Raw genomic sequence first — 25,331 nt, 5'->3', positions numbered from 1 at the left:
AACACCCAGAAACCTGAAGATGAGAGTAAGATGGCTTTCTTTGGTATAACACTTGAAGAGAAGAAACGTGACCTAATAATTTACTTGGTAAAATATTAAGAAGATATGTTGCCGTTTGTAAGGCGTGATGCCAGAACGAAGGAGGGAGAGAAGCATGAGCAAGAAGAGTCCGAGTGATATTATTGATAGAACGAATGTTTCTTTCGGCTTTCCCATTTTGTGAAGACGTATGTGGACAAGAAAGACGAAATGACATCCCATTAGACTCACAAAATTTCCCGAATTGACCATTATCATATTCCCCCCATTATCACATTGGACATTTTTAATATGATGTTCAAATTGAGTATGAATGTGGGTTTTTAAAGCTAAGAATTTCGGATAAACATTGGATTTCTTAGCCAAAGGAAAAGTCCATAAAAACTTCGAAAAATCATCCATAAAAAAAACATAATATCGATGACCCAATGAACTTAACACGGGAGAGGTCCACAAATCACTATGAATAATATCAAATGGCATCAAAGTTTCGGAAATAGAAGAATCAAATGGCAACTTAATGTGTTTACCAAGAATGCAAGAACGACAAATACTAGAAAGACTAGATTTATTACATTCAATGCTTTTATTGACCCTAAGACATTCTAAGATAGAACTTCCCGGATGACCCAAGCGAGCATGACAAAAAGGAGAAGACAACGCCGTAAAGGTTGAAGGAGTGGTGGTTGGATATTTGATGGTGGTGACCAGATAAAGATCTCCCCGGCTATCACACCGCATTAGTGGCATCCCCGTCTGAAAATCCTTCACAGAAAATCCATATGGATCAAAATCAACAGACACAGAATTATCGGTAGTAAACTTCCGGACTGAGATTAAATTTTTAATGAGTTTAGGAGCATATAAGACATTTCGTAAGGATAAAGGGGGGTTTGGGGGAGGCAAACTAGTATGACCACAACCATGAGTTGGAATCGAATGACCATTTCCCACAACAATACCATTATTTTGATTGCTTAAATTAAAATAAGACGAGAGATTACCGTCCGAGGATGTCATATGAGAAGTGGCCCCGGTGTCCATGTACCAATTTTGATCGGGCGGGTTCAAGGACATCGTGTACATTGCGGACTCAATGTCGGTTAGAACATACGACCCGGGAGAAGCCACTGCCGCCATGTAGAGCTGTTGAGCTGGAGGAGGGCCCAAAATACCTTGCTGTCGTGGCGGGACTGGCGGCGGACGAGCCCAAGAGGTTGTCGGGTACGGGCAGGGGGGAGGAGCTGCCCAGCGGGGCTGGGGGACCCACTGCCAGTAGCCAAACTGCTGCTGACCGGCGCTGCTTCGGGCAGAATTACCGCAGCCACCGGTGATTTTTCCACTGCTTGAGTCGCGGCCCGAGCCCCCCTTACGGCCAGTTGCAGAATTTTGGCCGCGAGAAATTTTTGATTTCCCTCGGCGTGAGTTTGTGTTGTCCGAGGGGAGTGGCGCGTCGTCGACCGAGGATACCATAGCCGAACCAGACCCGTGAGACACCATAGCCGCAAGTTCACATTCTTCCAAAACAAGGGAAGACCGAGCCTCAGTGAATGGGGGGAGCGGCTTTGCATGGCGAATTTGTGTCCCAACCCCTTTGTACACTTCAGTGTGACCCGAGACCAGTTGAAGGACAAAGCGGCTATTCGTCACTGGAGCCCCGAATGTTTTCAGTTGATCGGTAAGGCTCTTGAGATGTTGACAATAGGCGGAGGCATTGGGAAAATCCTCCATACGAGTCGTCGTGAATTCTTGTTCGAGAGTCACCGCACGAGAAGTTTGATGATCTTGAAAGATATCACGCAAGCGATCCCAAGAGTCCATGGCAGTAGCGTCTGGCTCGATGATAGTGTTTAACATATCATTCGAAATTTTCGAATAAATCCATTGAAGCACGGTGGCGTCAATGATGGTCCATAATTCAACTTCCTCATCAGTTTTGGGAGCCGGCTTCTCCTTACATTTGAGTGGAGGAATGATGTGATGAAGGACCTTGTGAGAACGAGCATGAATTTTGAAAAGCTCTGCCCATGTACCGTATTGTGAGTTTTCCATATTAAGAGTAACAGAGATGTGATTCTTGATATTGGAGACCGCGAGGGTCGGGTGGAACGTGGGCTTAGCCGGGGTGGTAGGTGCGTCAGCCATGGGAAAAAAAGAGAAGGGGGCGACGGCTTAGGGAGGAAAAATAGGGATATAGGGTGTAGCGGAAGGAGGAAGAAGAAAGAAACCCTAATCTGATACCATGTAAGAAATATTTTCCTTGAATCCTTTCATTACTTGAATTGGTTTATATACAAAATAGGAGAATAATATTCTAACCTAAAATAGGAGATTACACAATATACAAAATATTTCTAACCTAAAACGTAGACTACAAAATATTCTAATTAATATTTACATAATCTATCAAGTATTTATACAAGTCAAAACTCGGAATAATCAATCCCAGTCCTGTTCCATCTCGGCTTGCACTTCGACGGGTCGTCTTTGCACTTCGACGGTCGTCGACATGCTCGACGACCAACTTGACGATCTGAGTATACTTTTATCACTCTGCAGGAACTCCACCGTCGAAGCACTTCGACGGACCGTCGATCATGTCGACGGTGCAAGTTGACGATCTGACGATGATCTGATGAATTGTCACTTCGCAGGAACTTATCGACGAGGAAACTTGACGGGCCGTCGAGCATGTTGACGGTCCGTCCTTATGCTTATCAGAACATACTGTTTCTTTTCCTCGTTTTTTCGCTTTCCAAGCATTCTAACTTCAAAATACCTGCACAACACACAAAACACATCAAACTAACACAAACTTGCTCGAAAACAAGTAAAAATAGAGTTAAAAAGCGTTAGATGTGCTAAAATTCCCGGCACATCAACACCCCCAACTTAAAGTCTTTGCTTGTCCTCAAGCAAGTCAACTAACAGACTCAATCTACAAATGTGTCGATATCACAAAGCAAAGCGGTCTATAGTGGTTGTGGCAATTAACTTCTGGCACATCAAGTGTATCACAATAACTCTCCCCCCAATAAAAACAAAACCAATCAAGGACTCGTTACAACTAACCATGAGGCTTCAATTTATGACATCTAGTTATCACAAAAACCATCGCGCACACGAATCAAGACTCATGGGAAACCAGTCTCTTAAAAAAATCTAATGCCCACACAAAGACCAAAGAATGTCCCAACATAGGAATGTGTTTTTTTTTTCTTTTTGTTCTTTGTATTTGTAGTTTACATTTTAAGAATTTGATTGAAGGGTTAGCAACGGAGATTGCGAAAGTGAGGAAGAAAGCACTAGAATGCTGTGGAATGGAGATTGCGAATGGATGAAAGAGGGGAAGAAAAGTCAAATTTGCTTCAGCTTTAAATTTAATGACACGGAAGCAGAAATGTCGAAACCTAAGCTCTTCTATATAATAAAAATGTGATGGTGGATAAAAATCTCTTATTTTTTGGACACATTTTATTATAATTATCAGGAGATCCAAAGGCCAAAGTAATAGGTTGATATACAAACGCTCGACATTTTATCATTCAAAAAAAAAAAAATTAGTAGATGAGTAATTCTATTTAAAATTAATTGGAATCTAAAGAGTTTTCCATTTGCCTAGCTCATCGTTTTAATTCCTTTAAGCTTTCGGCCATTGTGTAACTTTTCATTTTCTATGTCAAATTCTATAAAATGCACAATAAAGAGTGAAATACAACTTAAGTCACTTCAACTTCCCTAATCTTTATGTCAAATATCATTAAGTAATTTCTTTTTTTCCTTGAAAAATTCATTGCTAGGTGTCTTGCTAGTAGCTTTTATGAAACCGAAGGTACAGTCTCCTCTTTAGTGGTTGATGAGAAAGTATTTTTTATCGACTTTCAATTCTTATCTAATACAGTAGTATTGTTTTTGTTTTCCTTATCAGAACTACTTAAAAATACTTTGGACCCATTTGGACATGATTTGAAGTAGAAGTTTTGTTTAGACATGTAATTTGGATTTCTTAAGTTGTATTTTTTTATAAACATAAAAACCCCACAAGTTGTGAAAACCATCAAAACTTTTCCAATTCTTATACAATCTTACTAAATGAGCAAGTCATAGTTCATAACAAAATTAATACGCTACTAGAAGACCTTTCTAAAAAATACAACATCAATTGATTAAACTTTAGCTCAATATAATGGAAAATTGAACATGAGTTGTAGTGTAATTATTCTTTAATATAATCCTCCCACATGGTTAGTAAGAGGTATTTTGTTATAAATACACTATCAAATTGCAGATTTTTTAATATTTGATATAAATGGTTGATAAACATGATTGGTAAATATATCTACCAATTTATGGATCTCTTTTTACAAAATATAAACTTATGGGTCAACTTTTGTATTTAAAAAATTTAAAATCATGATTTGGAATTTTAAATCATACCTTTTTGGATGATTTGAGATTTCATCTCATGAGATGAAATCGCATGTCCAAACGCCTACTTAGTAGTTGAGTCGGTCCTTGAGCAACAAAAAGGACTACTTTACTAATTCATGTTTTTAGTTGGCTATTTATTCTTGTGCAGGCTATGGCTATAAAAATTTCAACAATATTTACTCTTATATTCCTATCGTGGACTTAATGAGATGAAAATCTACATATCACTTTTCTTAATCCAATTGACATATATGGCTTGAACACTTAAAACATAAAATTCTACTTCATTTTATATCATTTTAGAAGGTTCTTACTATTAGCATGATATTGTTGCACGTGTCCGAATACTAGTTGCTTTAATAAAAGTTTAGTGGGTGGTACCCAGAGGCGAATCCAGGATTTTAAGAGGATGGATTCACCATTTTAAATAAAATTTAAAAAATAAAAGGAAGTGCATTTAGTTGGGCTCGATTCCGCGACCTTAAGGGATTAAACCTGGCGCTTAACCAGTACTGCTCTACTCAGTCTAGTTTGATCATGTGTTTCTTCGGTTAATATTAGATATATTTTAAGAATTATATACATAATATACTGAGTTTAGTCGGGTGATCATGTGTTTACGTGACTCATTTTTTATGCCTAAATTCACCCTACTGGTACGTCATTGCAATGTGGGTCATCCACATTATTCTTCCTCCATTATTAGTATGTGGTGCCCAATGTGGCGGGGCAATGCGAGTGATTATTGGTTAACTTGAAGTTCACACTGCTATATGTCCACGGGTACCCCATGCAGCAATATGAGTTATCATCTTTTGACAATGTTGTATCTTTCTACCATCATTACTTTACGAAAGATCATTGGTCTTATCTAGGGTGGCAAATGGGTCATTTGGGCTATAGTTGAGCAGGTTAAGATGGGCTGAACTTATAGATGGGTCAAAGCCTAACCCTGCTCAAAGCTTGCTTTGGGCTATGATGGGCTGGGTCAAGATGGGCTAAATAAAGGATCATAACCCAACCCGCTCAACTTAACCCACATTTTCAACATTTTGAGAAACTAAAAATATCGATATTCTTTGATTGCAAATATTCTCTCGCTCATGCTTTTCCAAATAAACGGTGTTTTGAAAAAATCAACGTTAAATACTTTTTGGATATAAAAAAAAAAACTCAAACGTATGCTTTTACCCAAAATTATAAAGATATTCATTGTAAATATTTCCTCATAAGTAGGGGTGGGCGTTCGGTATTCGGTTCGGTGTTTTCAAAATTCGGGTTCGGTAATCGGTAATTGAAAGTAGATACCAAATACCGAATCAATAAAGTTCGATTCGATTCAGTAAATTTCGGTACGGTATTCGGGATTTGCCATTTAAGAGCGCAACTATTAACAATAAAGCATCATTTACTTCAGGAGACATGACTACAAACTCAAGGCAATTAATTAGTACTACAGTACTAGTTTGTTACTGTGTGAAGAGAATAGGTATCTGTTGCTGCTATTTTAATTTTAAATTTGATCAGACACAAACAAAATGATAGTTCCAAACTAGCTTAATAAACATAAGTTAGAGCTACAGTGATGAACATTTTTTCATACGTATGTATATCAGTAATGAAATTAAATGGGTATTGTATGCTATCTAGTCTTGTATTCTTGTGAGGCTAACAGCATAGATGAGGTGAACCTAAAATATTGCCTTGCCTGGGCAGAGTATGGAGTGAAGTTCATAATTTCACAGGTATAGAAAAGGCGTGTCATTCAATAATTCTTAGAGGTTAGTCTCAAAGTGCTTACGGTCCAACACTAATTCACACGGAGCAAATCCAAAAATATTTTTTCAAAAAAATTAAAAATAAACATTTTTAAAAATAAAAATAATTACAAAAATAAATTTAAATAATAATTAAAAAAGAAGTTAATAATGTTTTGTTTTGTAGCTTTTATATATATGCATAGAGGATAATTGATGGGTCAGTTTGGGCTCAGTTGATGGGCCAGTTTGGGCTGATAATTTGTGATGGATCAACTTGGGCTAGCCCAAGTCAGCCCATCTTCAAAATCACTCTAGCCCAAACCCATTAAAACTTGGGCAGGTTAGGCGGATCAAATGGGTTTGAGCTAGTTTTGTCACCCCTAGTCTTATCTTTCCTTTTTTATTAGCTAGCAAATGTTCTACCACATGTTGTCTAACTTTTCTCTCCCCTAAAAAACACGAGGTTTTGTTCGAGTTTCAACGTAACTAGAGGAGGAGAGAATCAATAATAATAAGAATTTACACGGGATGACTTTCTTAAAAGTCTATATCTAACTTTTAGTTTTATTAAGAAAAGTTGAGCAAAAAAAGACTTCCGCCAGAATTTCTCATCCTCCACCTTTCTCTTCTTTTTCCCTGCTTCTTCTTCTGTTCTTTTTCTCCTTCCGTTGTTTATTTGTGCATTATATTGAGTGGGTAATGTTCCATTCAGCTTATATTGTCTATTCTTAATAATTTAAATTCTTTTGGTTGGAGCAAATTGAAGACCCCATTGCTGGGTTTTGTTGAGCTTCGAAAAAAATAATTAATTTTTGAAGAAGACAAAGTGGGTCTAGTAATTTTTGAAGATTTAAGTTGAATCCAACTACTGGAAAATGTTTGGATTGCTATCAGAAAGTTGTATATCAAATTCGAAGTCATCCATATCAATTTTGAAATAAAAACAAGTTGGTGAATTTCTACACAACATGTTATATATGATGATAACCTGGATAGCCACAAATTCTGATAGATTACCAAGATTTCAGCGAACTAATACGAAATCTTGGTGATTAGCATAATTTTGCTTAGAAATCCTCATGATTTTTTTTTTTAAAAACAAATCCATTAGGCGAGGTAACTAGAGCTAGTTTATTTATATATATAATAAGCGAAACTCAAAGAAAAACGTATAAGTAAGGAGGGTTAGGCCTTACCTTACTAATCTTATTAAGGCGAAAAACACTTCTACTAGTTAACATGCGTGTAAAAATAAGAAGAAGAAATCATCATAGAGTTTACAACACACTCTAAGACTTTATGATGATATTATAAATGATAATACTTAAATAGTGAAAAACTAAAATAAGCAATAATGTAGAGCCATACCTTGTTTCTTTGAAATTTTGAACTCTTCAGGGAGATGTTGCCCTATAAAAATCTGATTTTTCACCTTGTGTTGCTCCTCCAACCACTCCAAATCTCTTATTCTTCACCTTGTCATCTTCCTAATGAATCACCATAAGTCATTATTGCAATCGTCAAGGACGTGCTTGCAGGTTTTTAAGCAAAATTGCATTAGTCTGGTCTCCACGCTAGAAACTGGAAGCACGTTCCTGACGATTGCAATGATGGGCAAACCCGGGTAAAGGCTTAAAAACATGACCCATTTTGATAATAAGCTTGAATTGGGTGATTAAGAATGTAAAAATCCCTAGCTTCGATAGCCGGTGGAAACTAGCTATAGGGTGCAATTTCTACAAAATTCTTAGACTTTCTTGTCTCCGTTTTTTCTATTAACATGTATTGACGATCTTTTCTATTTTGTTTTTATCTTGATATTTTCTCTTGCCTAGTTGGTAAACTAACGATTTTGTATGTATTTTGAATATCTTGCTGTTTGGATCTTCATGCATTTCATCACCTTTGCTGTTTGGATCTTCATGCATTTCATCAACTTTGCTGGTAGCTTAGATATATGTTTGTCTTTTAGCCGGAAAAAAAAAAAGACGTTTGTCCATTTTCTTTTCCCGGGTAACAAAGGAATGGGATAAATGATACTAACTATCCAAGTACAACATGCTTCTGATTAGCTTGAATTTTTTAAAATCTTTGTGGACACAGCCATTCCAAAATGAATTCATCAAAATTTAATTCTATTTAAAGAATGCTCTGTTCCCCTTTACTTGGTCTAGTATTTTAGTCTACTACTGATAATTATACCAGTTTCTGTAGTTCTGGACTTCAATTTTTAACTCATTGTAAGGGAGATTCTTCTTTTGCTCCAGGTTATAGTAAAGGGAGGATAAAAAGTCTTATTTTGCATAAAAGCTCAGTTAAGAATCCCCTGGTACATATTTTGATTACATAAGTACATTGAGACAAATAATTTATCATAAATTAGGAAAATTTTGCATCCATCCTTTACTCTAACCAACAAGTTCTGGGAACTCGGTTCTCACAGATATAGGGCTTCTTACTTGGTGCACCCCGTCAGTCCAAGTTAAGCTCCCAAAATAATAGTCCATGGTATATTTGTGAGTGGTAAAGATGGTGAGATTGAAAGAGACTTTCTCGGTGCTGGAGTTGAATATCAAAGTTTTAGGCTTTACTTTTATGGTAATGCCCAGTGGAGGCTCAATGATGGCCTTGTATTTGGAGTTCATTGGTCCGACGTTGGTGACGGTTCTGCTAATAGTAAGTGTATTTTTGAGACTTGGTATTGTTAAAGAAGGAAGATTGAAATCAAGAATCAAAGGCATTTTTTGTGCACAAGTAACATATCCATTAACGATGCTACCGATGACACTAGTGTTATAGCCCATTGGGCACAAATAATTAAAAACATAGTCAGACTCTCCCATATCATAGACAAGGCCAGGATCTTTCGCGCCATTTGCATTCACGAGTCCCCCACCGAAATCAAACGGATCAGCAATCTTATTCGTATTTCCCTTAGCTAGAATTGGTTCCCCAGAATGAGGGTCCGTTTTCCATGCTACATGCACAATATTCAGACTTATGGTAAGAAAATGGTATTGCTAAGATATGTTGATTTAGAAGGACCAAAAGATAAATAGAGCATGTATGGAGCTGCCATGGACGTTCCTGATATAAACTCGTACGAAGTTTCTTCAGGAGGAATAGCAGCCAATATATTGACTCCCGGAGCTGCTATATCTGGCTGTAACATCAGACATTAACTTAGAAATATGATGCAATATTTAGAAGGTGCAAGTAGCACATATCAAGGATAAAATGAGATTCAATCTATTGGAATGGTCTGGGCATGTCCAAGTCGATCTCCAAATGCATCGGTCTGTAAATGGAAAATCATGGTGAGTGAAGGCGTTGAAAGGGAACGAGGTAGACCTAAAATTACGTAGAATGAACTCGTCTCGAAAGACCTACAATTTGTTGGAATTCACACAGACTTAGAAAAAAATATGGTAGAATGCAGGAAAAGTATCTGTATAGGTAATACCATTAGTTGAGACTGTATTTTAGCCACATTAATTTGTTAGGTCTTTATGTTTTCTTGGAGTGCTTTAGTGCTATTTGTGATTTATTTGCTAGTGAAAAGTATAGAAAACTTCTTGTACTTTCACATAGTGAAGCCAAATTTTTTTTTCAATAACTGTGGTGTTTGGGCCAGCTTACCTGCACCTCGACCACTAGCAATAGGTACCGCGTAACTCTATCCACTAAGGTTAGGACCGATGAGAAGAAATTCTAATGTTTTTTACTCTGCTAGGACATGAACCTGAGACCTCATGGTTCTCAATCCACTTCAATATTCACTAGGTCACACCCTTGAGTGCAACTGAACCCCTTCTTACTTGGAATTAAAGCATAGTTGTTGTATTTTTTATTGATGCAGTATTAGAATTCATGAGTGCCACAATGTGTGCGACTTGGTTATGCGCAAATAGTCATACCTTAAGTATGGCAGGGGCAACAGAGTTGGGACCTCGAGATGAGAAGGATGCAATATGTGTTGAAACAGGTTTTCCAACATGAGTTCTGGTAGGACTCAGCTTTATTTTGTGGCTTCATGCATTATTTTTTAATGATAGTTTTAAGCACCAAACAAAGTGATTTAAGATTTCTCCTCTTAGCAAAAGGAAAAAGAATCGGATATGTTCGTCTACCTGAAATATCTAATGTAATCGAGTAATTGAGCTCCAACATCAAAACTTACTCCAACACTGGGAAAGTCAGAAGCATAATAATCCAGCATTCTGGTTGGATTCTTAGCAACAATCAATCCCAAGCCACCAACCTCCTGGACAACTTGTAGACCTGTTGCTAATTCGAACTCATCTCCTTTAACCAGGAAGCAAAGCACCACTTTTCCAGCTGCCCATGTATCATTTGTATTTAAGGTGTCACAATACCTTCAAAATCCATGAATTCACGTTATTTTAGCTCGGCAATAAATTTAGAAACAACAATCCCTATGAACACCAAAATTAGCCCTAAAAATGGCAAAAACAAAAAAAAACAAGTTGTTTAATTAGGGATTTGTTGATGAAATACAATATCTTATTAAGAACATACCGATCATATTCAAAATCAAAGCTCTCTGGATGTATGATGCTGATAAAACCAGTCTCCTTTCCAGTATACAGGGAATGACCCTACAGATACAAATTAATTACAATCCCTTCTAGATGTTTGTTTTATTTTCCTTCTTAAGTATATTATCTTCAATTAAGAAAGAGAACTTACAGCGAAAGTCCGGTTGTTGCATAATGTAATGATTGTGTGGGAAAGGACCTATTGATACTAGAAGTTGCCACAGTTAGGATCCATGGTGTTGTGTCTTTTACTGTTCAGGGAATGGGCCCATCGTTTCCTCCCGAACAAACGACTGTAATTCCATTTATGACAGCATGGAAAGATGCAAAAGCAACGCCACTGAGCATATCAACATTACCATACTGAGGTGTGTTTGTGCCAAGGGATAGTGATAAAATATCAAATCCATCATGAATTGCTTCATCAATAGCCTTTATCATATCAGCAAAGCTACAATATCCTTTAGTAGGACAGTCCCAATACACCTTGTACATAGCAAGCCAAGCCTTGGGTGCGCCACCCCTAACTGTACCATAAGCAAGTCCGTGGTAACTGGCATTTGGTGCGAAGTAGCCACCTGCGGTGCTTGATGTGTGTGTGTCATGTCCATTTTTATCCCTTGGTGACGCGAACTCATTCTTAAGAAAATTTGGATCCTTGATTATCGGTCGTCCGAGCTCTGCTTCTAAACCTTTTAAAAAGTATTTTGCGCCAATTAGTTTCCTGTTACATGCCTTAGTTGGATCAAAGTTTTTACTAGACTGACAGTGGCCCTTCCATTTTGAAGGGATTGGCCCAAGGCCTTTGTCATTGAATGCTTCACATTCTGGCCATATTCCTGCATTTTGGGTGAGTAGGTATCTTAGTGTTTTGAAAACATAACAAGTGACTTTGTACTGCATTTGGTACTTTCTACTAGAAATTCCTGTCTTTATGAATGCATTAAGAAAGGATTAAAGAAAAAGTTTCACCTGTATCAAGGACACCTATGATGATACCATCTCCCATGTTGGCTTCATCAAGGACGTTTGTTGGTGGAGAAAATGTGGACAGGCCAAGGTAATCCCAGCTTCTTGTTGTGTGCAACTTGTATAAGTGATTCGGAACCACATGGACCACATCAGATAACTCTGCAACAAATTCAATGAGGGGTAAGCTTAACTATAGTGTAAATCACTGAATCCAAGTACTTAACTATAGTAATTACTGTTAAGCTTTTATACGCCAAATTTAACCAACAATCATGTCATCATCTTTAACCTTTTCAAAGTCCTACGTTAACTAGCTAGAATTAGAGAGGTTATAAAGTAGTACAATAATTTACCTGCAATATTTTTGGCTTGAGATTTTGTTAACGTGGCTACGAAGCCAGAGAAACCATGTTTGTAACTGTAGATGATTGAATCTCTTGCTGCTTCTGGACTTTAGCAGGAGAAAACATGAAGTTGGAACTAGATTGTCTTGCACATATATTAATTAGGAGAAATCAATGTGTTGGTCTTTTCTTAGTTACCTTCCAAGGGCAGAAGTAAGTAATTGATGGTGAGCTGATGTTGTGAGTTCTGCATCATCATGTTGCTTTCTTCCCATGTACACAATATGAACCTATACATTTAACAGTCATTTGTGTTCCCATTAGTTTTACCATGATGAACTAATTGCCTGAGATGTCATTAACATTATGTAACCATAACCAAAAGAAATTGCAGATTAACTAGTATTGATATACTCACTTTGGTTGCACCATTTGCATAAATTCCTAAAACGACGTCCAACAAATTGAAGAGAAGGAGTAGAGCAGTGAAACCTAAGTTACATGGAAGAAAGTGATTGATGCTCATTTTCTGGTATTAAACGGTGGACTATAGAACAACCTTTGACACCAGTCTCCATTATTTATAGTAATTCTGATTCGAAATATTCCGCTATAGCAGTATGCTTGGTTTGGATTTGACATGTTTGACTAGTGGATTTGAATATTTCACATTGCTAAGGACGTTTCATCATTTAAAGCATGTATTAAATTGAATAAATGAGTAATTTTTTCATTAACAGTACTAAATTTCTCTCATGCATTGCGTGAGTATTAAACTCATATTTAGTTACTGAATACTTGGTTATTGAACGTATGATAATCAGTATCTTCTATGCGTACCAAATGACACCAAATAAGATGGAAAATCAAACTTCCACACCCAGTGGCGAATTCAGGATTTTCACTCAGGGGGTTCGAAAAAACAACAAAAGCTAAATATAAGACATAATGTTGTCCCTCGGAATCGAACCTAGGATGCTAAAGACAATTTTGAACAACCTAGACCACTTCAAGGGGTTCAAATGTTAATATATGTACACAAACACAGAAAATCTACCATATATATACAATGCAATTTTTTGCCGAGGGTGTTCGGGTGAACACCCTCACCTCCACTTAAATCCGCCCCTGTCCACACCAAGTTTGGGTAGTCCACAAGGTGAGCTTCGCTATTCACGCCAATATCAAATGTTCAAGGAGCAAACTGATTGTGAATCATTGGGATGAATTTTTCTACAAGTCTAACTAATATCCAAGTAAATAATTTTAACATTATCAGATCAGCTTTATCTGTTGTAGCAAATAACCTACCTTATTTTTTCAAGATTATTCACCTTTTAGGTATGGTTACCTGTATATATCTTTTAGGTGACCTGATAGTATTTTTTTTTTACACGGTTGGTGTATATAAGTTAAATTCTTTTCTATGTTTAATATTTTCAAGATTTTATCTTTATACGTGAAAACACAGTAAAAAAGGACGGCAGATGTGAATGGGAAAATGAAAATAAAATCTTTTATTTTGTTTACTATTTCTTTAACTACATTTAAAAAAGAAGCCTTTTAACTTAAAGCTCTTTAACTTTTGACAAGCTCTATAATAGTCTCGGGACCAAACTTACGAGAAATTTGAAGTGCTTATCCTTTCTTTGAAAGTGATTCTTTTGGAAGGTCCAGTAGAAAAGAATTAGTGTGAAAAGCTCCCTTCATTCCATTTTCTATGACTTGCCTCAAATTTTGAAAACAACTTTTAAAACTTGTTGTCTAAACTGAGATATAAATATTTTTGTGATTATAAAATCATGTCATAAGAAAAAAATGAAAAAATTAAAGTTAAATTGTCGCAAATATATAATAATGTATCATTTCTTTTGATAAGGGACTAAAAATATGTCACATATAATAGAACAGTGGAAATATATATTCATCCTTTCATATTGAAAAAAAGGATTAGAGAAGTATGTCCGTAAGCAGAACATGGAATTGAAACGTCATGCAATCGCAATAGAGAGAAGGAACAAAGCTTAGGATACTTTTGTATGGGGGTAAAAGTTTACCCCGGGCCGGTCACGAGACCAGATACCCACTATGACCGCAGGGACTATCCAGCTGACTTCCGTTCTCACTAACTCGCGTCGCGTCAACAGTCCTCGATCAGAGTGCGGCAACAAATGTGCACGTTAGAGTGGCAGAAAGGTAACATCACTAGTACTATGGGGTTTGAAAAGTTGAGGATTGACTTATATTAACATTTGCTTAGCGGACAAGGAAGGCATCTTCTTCCTCCTCCTCATACTCTTGTAACACCACTTTCTCTCTGAGAACAAGCAATATGAGTGCTGACACCGAATTTTAGCTCATCATGCTTAAAAATAACGTCTCAGGGAGTCCTGATTGCTTAAAAACACAAAACAACACTTTTTACACATTTTTGCATTATTTAGCAATTTATTGATAATTATTCTTAATTGCGCAAATATTAGGATTTTTATCAATTTCTTGTCACTTAAATTAATTTCAGTAATCATTGTTTTTTTTTTCACAACAAGCACATACACAACACTGCAATTTTATTGCAATAAGTAATCATTTGTTTTACAACACAATACATTTTTCAAGTAGCAATCACAGTTTTACTTACATTTTTTAATTGCATACTAATACTTACATTTTTTATGTATATTAGTTATATTTAATACAGTCTGTCAGTACAGAAAATCCAGAAGAATTTATGACAACCACAGTTAATTCAGAGATATCTCAAAATTCTCTATGTGTAAAATTAAATTCTCACCTACCCCCCAATCTGAACTTTTTCACTTTTTTTGCGCGGATTGCCCTTCATTTGGGGTGGTCTTTAATTTTGCCCTTCACCTAATTCTGGATTCAAATCCCAATTCAATAAAAAAAAATCGTAAGCCAGATGTTTGGATTCGCATTCAAAACTCCGTCTTAAGACAGAGTTTTGAAGCTAAAATTCTGCTTTGCGAATCCAAAACTCTACCTTGTGAATTTTAAAAAAAAAATTATTGAGCAGAATTTTGAACAAGAAATTAAGGAATTTTAAGTGAAGCGCAATCCTGCAAATTGCCTATTTTTTCATCACTCTTTTTCTCCACGGTTCCGCATGTTTTCTACTTTTGACCTTTTCTTATTTTCCCTCAATTCATGGGATTTTATTTTGACATTGGGGAAGATTTGCTATACACTTTTGGATCTCTACTTGACATTTTTTATTCACTTTATTGTTCTTACTGACTTACTCTTAGATATTTTTTAATTGTTAAACACTTTGCATGCATATATTTGGACAAAGTCATTTAGTTAATCAACTGGTTTTCACACCTTTGCTCTTCTTCCTCCCACGGCACCGCTTCACCATTTTCCTTCTTTATCCAAAGTAGGGGTTCCTGTCGAGGTCGCCGGTTGTTTTTCTCAAAATTCATTTTTCTTTCTTAAGCCTCGCTCTTTATCTTTTTTATATTTGCTGCAAGTTTTTACATTTTAGCTTTATTTCTTTAGTATGAATAAAGTTGTCTATGTATCTACTCTGTTTTTTTCTCAGTATATATTTACTTTTTGTGTCTCTTTTTTCTAATGAAAAATGAATCAGATCCAATGGATGGTGAATGTGGTTTCAAAATCATTTCTTGTTTTATCTTTCTCTACCCGAGGCAAATCTATTCTCCTTTCTACATAGTATCTCCACTTTTTATTTTTATTCCTTGAAATTCTTGATTCTTTTTGTGTATTTAATTCTTTAGAGATTCCTCTTCGTGGGTTTTGTATTAGGTGAAAACTTAGGTTATAGCTATTGAGTAGATAGGTGCATATTGTCGGCAACAAAGAATTCAAGGCCAAGGAAAAAATAACCGTTGATTTTTGAGGCCTTTATTTTTAAAAGACGGATATACATTAATTTTATGAAGGATGTTGTCCCAAAAAAAATCATATATTTTGTAGTCATTTTTTGTCAAAGGTTCGCATTTTATTTATTTCTATTTTACCTTTTTCTACTAACATATTAGTCTGTTTTTTCTATTTTCGTGGTACCCTTTTAAGTGGATTCATTTCTTTTTTTGGATTGGACATGCTTAAGATATGCCCTGTTTACCTGTTTCGTACTTCCCATCCTTAAATGCATACGAAACTTGCAAGTATATTATATTGGATATTTATTTTGGGGTGCTGGGCGGGGATTATTTATTTACTTGCCCACTTATTATTTATCATAGCTAATATTATTTATAGCTATCATATTTGGTTAGAGTCTTAATTTACTCTCTTAGCACACTTTAGTAAATAACTACGGTGACCTATTTCAATATTTAGATTTTTTAGATTGTGCTTCATAATTAATTAATTAATTAATTAATTAGGTGTATATACTTGGCTAATAAATCAGTTGGTTTACTTTGGCTACTTTGGGTTAAATAAAATTGGACTTAGAATAACTTCATGTACATTCCTTATATCTTTTCATTTACTCAAGTCAATTAATTTGTAGATAATTTTTAGATTAATTCTTATTCATATCACATATATTTCTTTTACTCTCTTTGCATTCAAAAGCATCATTCAATGTTAAAAAAAAAAAAAAAAAAAAACTTTCATATCATATACGTTGAAAGCTAAAATTGTTAGTCACTTTAATCGTTGGTTCTATTTACTTCGAAATAATTATTTTCATACTATATCTGTTCCTTAATTAATATCTTTTTTGTTAGCTACTTATTCATTATAAATTTTCTTTCATCCTTAAAGCTTTCTTTATATATTTTATTTAAATAGTAAATTGTATTCTTTATTATTTAGAACTTAAAATTCTTCAAACTTTAATTACCAATATATATATTTATTACTTCTTTTTTCACCCAAATGCTCTTTTACATAATTTACTTATTGGTATTATAATACTTGTTTTATACGTATGCAAATATTTGTAACCTTTATTATATAAAAATTTATGTTAGTTGCTCTTTTATTGAATTTCTCTTTATATTTTTTGTGAATATATATAATAATCAATCATTTCTGCATATCTCTTGAATAGTTAAAATGGTTTAGCCGGGAATCATATTTTGTGGATTCTGAAGGACGCTTAATATCTTCCCTTTGGAATAATTTGAACCCTTACCTAAAATCTTTTTTTTTTTTATTAGTTACTCATTTATCCACAAATATGTTTAAACTTGCTGGTAGTTGCATTTGCGGATTTCGTGGGGTGCTTAACACCTTTTTCGAGGAATTATCAAAGACCTTAACTTTTCTCTGGGTTTTAAAAATAAGGTTTCGTAATTTCTTTTCAAAGAATGATTTCCAAATTCCATAAAAATTAGGTGGCAACATTGTTTTCACACAAATAGCCAAGTTATGGATGTTCTTACCGCAAGGTAAAAGATGGATCGCAACAGCAAGATTATTACTTTCTTACTTTTTAGCTACTTGAATCTTTTTGTATTGTCTTTGTTGCTTATTAAAACTCTGTTCGCGATCAAACCTACTCTGGACCGAGCTCATAAAAGAGCTCTCAGGGTTGGATAAATCTGACTTGTCTTCAAACCCTATAAATACAAATCTCTAACTGGTTTTCTAATTGAATCTGTGTTCAACGGAAAACAGTTTGCGCCGTCAGTGGGGATAGACAACTGTGGTGTTGTCCTAACCCAGAGCAAAAGATCTTAAAAACCTCGCTTGGGACTTGGAGTTGTTCTTTCAAAAGAAAACACTTAACTGTGCCTGAAACAGCTAACAACACGTCAGGGAGTAGTGTTTACAGTGGGAACGAGAGACCCGCAAAGCTTGCAGTCGAAAAACCAACAGAACCCTAACAGGGAAAGCAACTTGGAGTTGGACGAACAGGTAGAGAGGGAGGAAATAACACCAACCCCCAGAGGAGGTCCATAACAAGACCCCAGCTGAGAGAATCCATCCTGACCATTCGGCAGAAAGTAGGGAGAGGCTTCCTCAGGGACCCTTTCTGGAAAAAGAAAAAGACGCCCTTATCCCAGATTAGAGAGAATGTACAAAACGGAGGATCCCCCATCGGCAGTAACTCTAGCAGCAGTCCTAGAGTCAAATAGCACCATGGTGGAGCACATGGAAAAGCTCATAAATACCATGGCCAGAGGAGTGCCAATTGGTCGCCCTACAGAGAACCCTGAGGTTATTCAGGCACATGAAACCCTCGGGTTGAACGAAGAACAGGATGAACCAGAGCTAATCAAATAGAGTATAGACTTAGCGAGGATTTCCAAGCTAGAAAAGGAACTCCACGACTGGATGAGTCAAATACCCGGGCCTCCCTATCTTGAAAGGAGTAGGAATGAGGAAATACGAAAAAAATTCTATACAAGCACAGTGCGACTAACGTACTCATCCCAAAGAAGTTCAAAATGCTGGATATACCCAAATGTGACAGGACCACAGAATCGAAAAGGCACATAACGATCTTTGAAGCGGCCGTCAGTGGGCATGACCTCAAGCAGCACGAGATCAAATTACTTATGCTAAAAAATTCCATTACACGCTCATTAAAGGAGCACTTTCTTGGTATAATCTTTTGCTTAAAAATTCTATTGACTCTTTTGCTGCTCTTGCAAATACTTTCGTGAAAGCTCATGCTGGGGCTCGAAGAGTCGAGACACACCAGGAGGACATCTTTATGGGAGAGGATGCTGCAGCCCGTTATACCAGAAGATTGGGTTGCCGCAGCGTTTGCGGATGGTTTGAATGTCGATGATTGAGAGGCATCAAGAAAATTGAGAGAAATTTTGAGTGAGTTCCCGACCAAATCCTAGAATGAGGTAAATAATAGATACACGACCAAGGTGAGAATAGAGGACAACCTCAGAATCGGCACCCGGATAGAAGTAAGAAATAAGCCATAAGAGACGCTAGCAAATGTCCTTCTCATCAGGCAAAGGATGGATTGGTATGAGCCGTATGCGGCTCGCAAGAGTCCAAAGACCGCAGTATGATCATGGCCAACCCAGGAAAGATAGGGAGATTCCATCAAGAAAGACATCATATGATTTGGGGCCCCCGAGTGTGGCATCGTATAGTTTTAATATGAAAGTTGGGGAACTGGTCATGGCAATGAAAAAGATTAATGAAGCAAAGTTTCTAGAGGCAACGTAATCTAACCCAACAGGCGTAACGTAGAGTTGTGGTATGAGTTTCATACACTTCTGGGCACTCAATTGGAGATTGTAAACACCTGCACTACGAGTAGTGGACTTGTTGCGGAAGGGGTACCTGAAAGAATTCTTAAGCAACCAATCTAAATACACTCGAGAAAAAGAGATCGGGACTTCCAATAGACAGCAGATGCCTCCGAACACGATAAATATGATATTCGAACCCTTTAATTTGGTAATAGGGAGACCGTGGTTGCATGGCATGAAGGCAGCCCCTCTACCGTCCAACTATTCATAAAATTCCCAACCCCTTAGGGGATAGCTGAAGTCTAGGGAGATCCCGAGCCTAGTCAGAAATATACCTATTTTCTGATGATTGTAGGAAATGATCAAGGAGAAGATGGTTGCTAGAAAATACAGAACACCGACCTCGAAGCTCAGCCCGTTGCCGGATTTGAAGAAAAACAGGCAAAAGACTCACCTAATGGGGATTCGCAAGAGAGGATACCGAAAAGATTTGTTGTGCCGGAAGAAGCAGACGTGGGAAGTATCACAATAGAAGATCTTGAACTCACTCTTGTTATCCAGACCTACCAAAAGAACTAGTATACCTGGGCTCAGGCCTAGGGTACGAGTTTGGGAGGAAATTGCTTAAATTTTTAACGCCTAATGTGAGTAGCTTCACTTGGTTGGTTTTAGATGTTGCAGGTGTCCCTTCAAAATTATCCACCCATAAGTTTAGTATGAACCCGAGACGTTAACCAATTAAGCAGAAAAGGCGCCCGGTGTCAGCAGAGCGCAGTCAATTCGTTAAGGATGAGGTATCTCGGCTCATCGAACGGGGAGTGGTAAAAGAGGTAAAATACCCCGATTGGTTGGTTAATGTGGTGGTACTCCCTAAAAAACTTGATGGCTTTCGAATGCATTTAGATTTGAAAAATTTAAATAAAACATGCCCGAGGAACTCGTACCCTATGCCCCGCCTAGACAAAGTGGTTGATTCAGTGGTCGGGCACGAGTTGCTCAGCTTCCTGGACGTATTCTCAGGGTTAGACCAAATTTGATTTGACCCAGCGGACCAGAAAAAGATTTTGTTAATCACGAACCACGGGACTTACCGCTATAACGTCATGCCCTTTGGTTTGAAAAATGCGGGTGCTAGCTTTTATTAACTAGCCCATCTGATGTTTCGACATTAGATAGGCCGGAGTGTTGAAATTTATCTGGATGATATAATTGTTAAATCCCTGGAAACAGAGGAACACATAAGACATTTTCAAGAAGCATGCGATATCCTTCAGGCCCACAACCTGAAGTTGAATCCAGAAAAATGCGTCATTAGTGTGAGCTTAATTGTGTCCCACAGGGGGATCGAGGCCAACCCAGATCACATTCGAGCCATTGAATAGATATCGAAAATCCTTGATAGCGCCAGAAAAGTGTAGCAATTAACTGGGAGAGTGGCCTCGCGAGGGAGGTTCATATCAAGGTTGTCTGAATGCTGCCAGAAGTTCTTCGGTGTGAAGAAAAAGAAATAGGATTTCGAATGGACACCGAAATGTCAGCAGGCTTTGAGAGACTTGAAAAAAAAACTTATCAAATCCACCCCTTCTCGTGAGACCGGAGGAAGGAGAACCCTTACTGATCTATTTGGCAGTTTCTAAAACAACGGTAAGTGTTATGCTCCTCCGCGAGGAAAAAGGTACAAATCCACTATTTATTATACCATCAAGGCCTTATCTGAGGCCGAACTACGTTACCCACATCTCGAAAAGCTAGCCCTGGCCCTAGTGGTCGCGACCTGAGAGCTAAGGCCATACTTCCAGTGCCATCCGATCTATGTGTTAAAAATTTTCCATTTGAGGAATATCTTGCACAAACGTAAGATTTCGGGCAGGTTAGCAAGTTGGTCAATTGAAGTGTGTGCGTATGATATCATTCATTGATATCAAGTCACAAGCCTTAGCGAATTTTTTGGCTGATTACAGTCCGGGCATGATGCTCAAAAGAAAGCTCTCTAAGAATCCGAGGTCACTTCCAAAGAATGGGTCCTGTATATAAATAGGGCCTGAACACAAAAGGCATGGGATTGGGAATTTCCTTGACCGCTCCTTCAGAGGCCACGGTCAAGCAAGCCATTAAATGTCTACCTTTATTGGAATTGGTGAGAGGGCTGGGGTCTGAAAATGTGGAACTGAAAAGTGACTCTCAGCTGATCATAAACTAGATCCTTGGCAAATACGATGCCAAAGATGATTGGATACAGGAGTATTTGAACAAAGTAGTAATGTTCATGTCTCGCTTCCAATGGTGGAAAGCTACTCATATTCCTTGAGAAATGAACCCACAAGCTAATGCCTTGGCGAATGGGATCATCGACCAAAACAACCGAGGAAGGGTCGGATTCCATTGTCCATCTACTGCACTCCGTCCTAGACCTGGGTTTGTACAAAGTGAACATTACTAGCCTGACATAGTACTGGCGGAACGACATCATGAACTACCTGCAGAATGGGTCTCTCCCTGAAGATGCCAAAGTCGCACGAGCTATAAGAGTCAAAGCTGCACGGTATTGCATAGATAAAGGGGATATGTATCGGAGGTCGTACCTCGCCCCCCTGGCTAAATGTCTGGGGCCAACGGAAGCAAAATATGTGATAAGAGAAATACACAAAAGAAGTTGTGGGAATCATTTCGGGCACGAATCTCTGGTCTGGAAGATAATAAGGGCAGGATACTATTGGTCATGGATGGGCGAAGACACAAAAGCTTTCATCCAAAGATATGAAAAATGTTAAGGACACTCTCCTATGATACACCGGCCTGCAGAATTGCTCCAGTCGGTAATAGCCTCGTGGCCTTTCTTGAAATGGGGAATGGATATCATGGGACCAATGTCGAGTACGGTAGGAAATGTCAAGTTCCTGCTGGTGATGGCATATTACTTTTCAAAATGGGTAGAAGCGAAGGAATATAAAAAAATTCGATAAAAGCAGGTGATAGATTTCATTTGGGATCATATCATATGCAGGTTCGGGGTGCTGAAGGAAATCACGTGCGATAATAACCCTCAGTTCATGGGGGGCAAAGATCACCAAGTTCATGGAAGGGTTAAAAAATCTAGCGAACAGCCTCCTCCCCATATCACCCGTGCGTTAATGGGCAGGTAGAGTCCACCAACAAAATCTTGGTCCAAAATATAGAAAAGAAATTGAAGGATGCGAAAGGAAGATGGCCAGAGAAATTGCTCGATGTATTGTGGGCAAACAGAATAATGACTAAAACCAGCACCGGGGAAACTCCATTCTCCCTAGTTTATGGGGTAGAAGCCTTGATACCTGTAGAAATCGGAGAACCCAGCATCAGGTACACCCAAACAGCAGAGGAATCCAATGAGGAAGTAATAGCAATTAATCTAGACCTAGTAGAAGAGCGCAGGGAGATTGCACTCATATAAATGGTAGCATAGAAATAGATGGTTAAAATATATTTCACCAGAAAGACTAACTTGAGACACTTCAAGGTCGGGGATTATGTCCTCCGAAAGGTCACCCTCGCAATCTGGGACGTCAACGCAGGAAAACTGGGACCTAACTAGGAAGGCTCGTACCAGATAGTAGGGATTGTAGGCAAGGATCCTATCGGATTAAGGACGAGCACGGGAAAAGAATTGAAAAATAGCTGGAAGGTTAGCCACCTCAAGAGACTTTATCTCTAAAGAAGGCTTCAGATATGATCTCGGAATATATATCTTGAATTAACTTGCTTCTCCACATTCACAGGGGCCACCCCTAGAAGAACATGTTTTTATCAAACCTGGGATGCACTTCACACTCTTTTCCTTGATCGAGGTTTTGTCTTAAATGGATTTTACTAGCAAGGTTTTAACGAGGCAACTGTCCAGAAGCATATCGCACTTAGCTAGTGGTGGGATCCTTGGGAAGTTGGCCAGACACCAAACACCCGATACTCGAATCCTCGGCACCGTGTATTATCGTGGAGAGATGAGAGAACACAACTGGATCAATGATCAAGACTCCCGAAATAGACTTTCCCGAAGACACACACACATGGGCTAGGACTATCAACGAGTAGCGAGTTTGCCCAACTTTCTTTCTTTTGAATGTCTTACGGGAACTCTGTAAAAGCCCTAAAAAGGCTCATGTACTGATAGATTGGCCAGCTTATCCCAGATTCAGGAATGGAATAAGGATCCTCACTTATTTCTCAGTTATTGTCATCAAATGCATCATAAAAAAATGTTCAGGGCAAAATCTAACTCAGAAGCCTCATGGCCCCGCAAAACTGCTTTGAACACACAACACAGCCTTAGAGCCTCAGAGCGTGCAGGTTCCATGAACCTTTGTGCCATTAAACGTAAGGGTGGGCAAGGTACGGTATTTGAAACTTCGGTACAATAATTTCGATTTTCGCTTTTCTAAAAATACTATACCATTACCGTACCAAATTAATTTGGTATGGTTCGGTATTTTAAAATTCGATTTCGATATTTTACGGTACGGTAAATCGGTACCATAGTTTGGATGACTTGGACATACATATACTCATATCATGCAGAATCATGGCTTCCGCTGCTTAAGAAACGTCTCAATTATTATGTACTAAACACCTTGAACATATAAAAATATTCAAAAAAAAGTACAAGCAATCCCCTTTATAAATCAAATACACAAAAAAATATTTAAATCAAGATAGAATGGTTAAAATTCCAACGTTTAAACAATTAGTTTTCTCATAATACTAGTTTATATATTTATTAGTATTATAATACTAAGATATATGAACTGTATATGTAATTATATACTTCGGTATGGTATTCGATATTTTGATATTTTTTTTATGAATATCGAATACCGTACCGAACCAAACTTTTTTAAAAACTGCATACTAAATAGCATAATACCAAAATTGCGGTGTAAAACATTTCGATTTCGGTATGGTAATCGGTATCTTACATACCATGCCCACCTCTAATTAAATGAGGTCGAGATGTCCTTCTCATCAGCATCAAAATCAAAAGGCCATCCTTTATTGCTAATCGAATGATTAATTCCAGATTGCAAAAAATGTTTCGAGAAGTGACATTCCCAGATTGAGTTAAGAATGTTAACCTCAAACACTAAATGCAAAAAGAAAAAGGCGTACATCAATCAACATCTCTTAACTTAAACATTGACACCCGGATATGAGCATTGTTTCGGTAGACAGGCTTAGCGGTCACGCCTTGATGGTTAAGTGTTAAAAATAAAAGGCCAACAAGTCATTTCCACGATTGTTGCAAGAAAAGTGCATGTCAAAGCGTGAAAATAAAATTAAAACTCATAAACAAAGCGAACGATCTTCATATATTAAAAAAACGTAACAGTAAGTGAGCCTAAAAGCCCAGGACATCGACATTCAAGAGGGCACGAGGGCCCTAGCATCCGACAAAAATAAAACAAAACATAGTCAAACCGGCACGCGGGTTGAAAATATCCAACAAAGGCACAGTGACCTACAAAACATGAACAAAATATTTAAACGGCTCAGAGGTTGTAATACCTAATAAAGGCACAAGGGCCTGCAAAACATGAGCATGGGCTAAGCTAGGGGAGGAACATCTTCACCGCCTGAAGAACTGGTAGACGCATTCAAGGATCTATGCAATTCATCCAACGCTATTTCCACAGCCGCTACGTCCACCTCTGCATCTAACAGGACCGAGAAAATATCTGTGATACGACCCTTATTGATCCCATGGAGAACATCAGCCCGAGGTTTCAAAACAACGAAGTCCTCGGTATGGTTAGAAGCTTTCTTATTAGATACCTGATGAAGTTGTAGCCGGTTGAGACGACCTCGAAGATGCGCCTGAGAAGCATCCAACACCTGCACTCGGTCCCGAGTAGCTGCTCTTTCTGCTTCGGCATGTGCTATCTTTCCTTAAAGCTCCTGATGAGCGGCGGTAAGAGTCTGAAGGACATCATTGCGATCGGCCAAAACCCTTCTAGCTTCCCGCCTCTCTGCTAAGATAGTAGCCTGGCGAGTCGCGAGCCCCAATAATTTCGCTCGCAGATGCAAATTCTC

The 25,331-nt window shown here is 37.7% G+C and overlaps 1 pseudogene; it reads right to left on the bottom strand.

Moving 5' to 3' along the window:
• Positions 1-8,638: 8,638 nt before the first annotated feature.
• LOC132632174 (subtilisin-like protease SBT3.4) lies at positions 8,639-12,923 on the bottom strand (annotated as a pseudogene).
• Positions 12,924-25,331: the final 12,408 nt, after the last annotated feature.

This window comes from Lycium barbarum, chromosome 3, assembly GCF_019175385.1.
Source record: "Lycium barbarum isolate Lr01 chromosome 3, ASM1917538v2, whole genome shotgun sequence".
In the NCBI taxonomy this organism is placed as follows: Eukaryota; Viridiplantae; Streptophyta; class Magnoliopsida; order Solanales; family Solanaceae; genus Lycium; species Lycium barbarum.
This window is presented reverse-complemented; position numbering and strand designations above follow the sequence as displayed.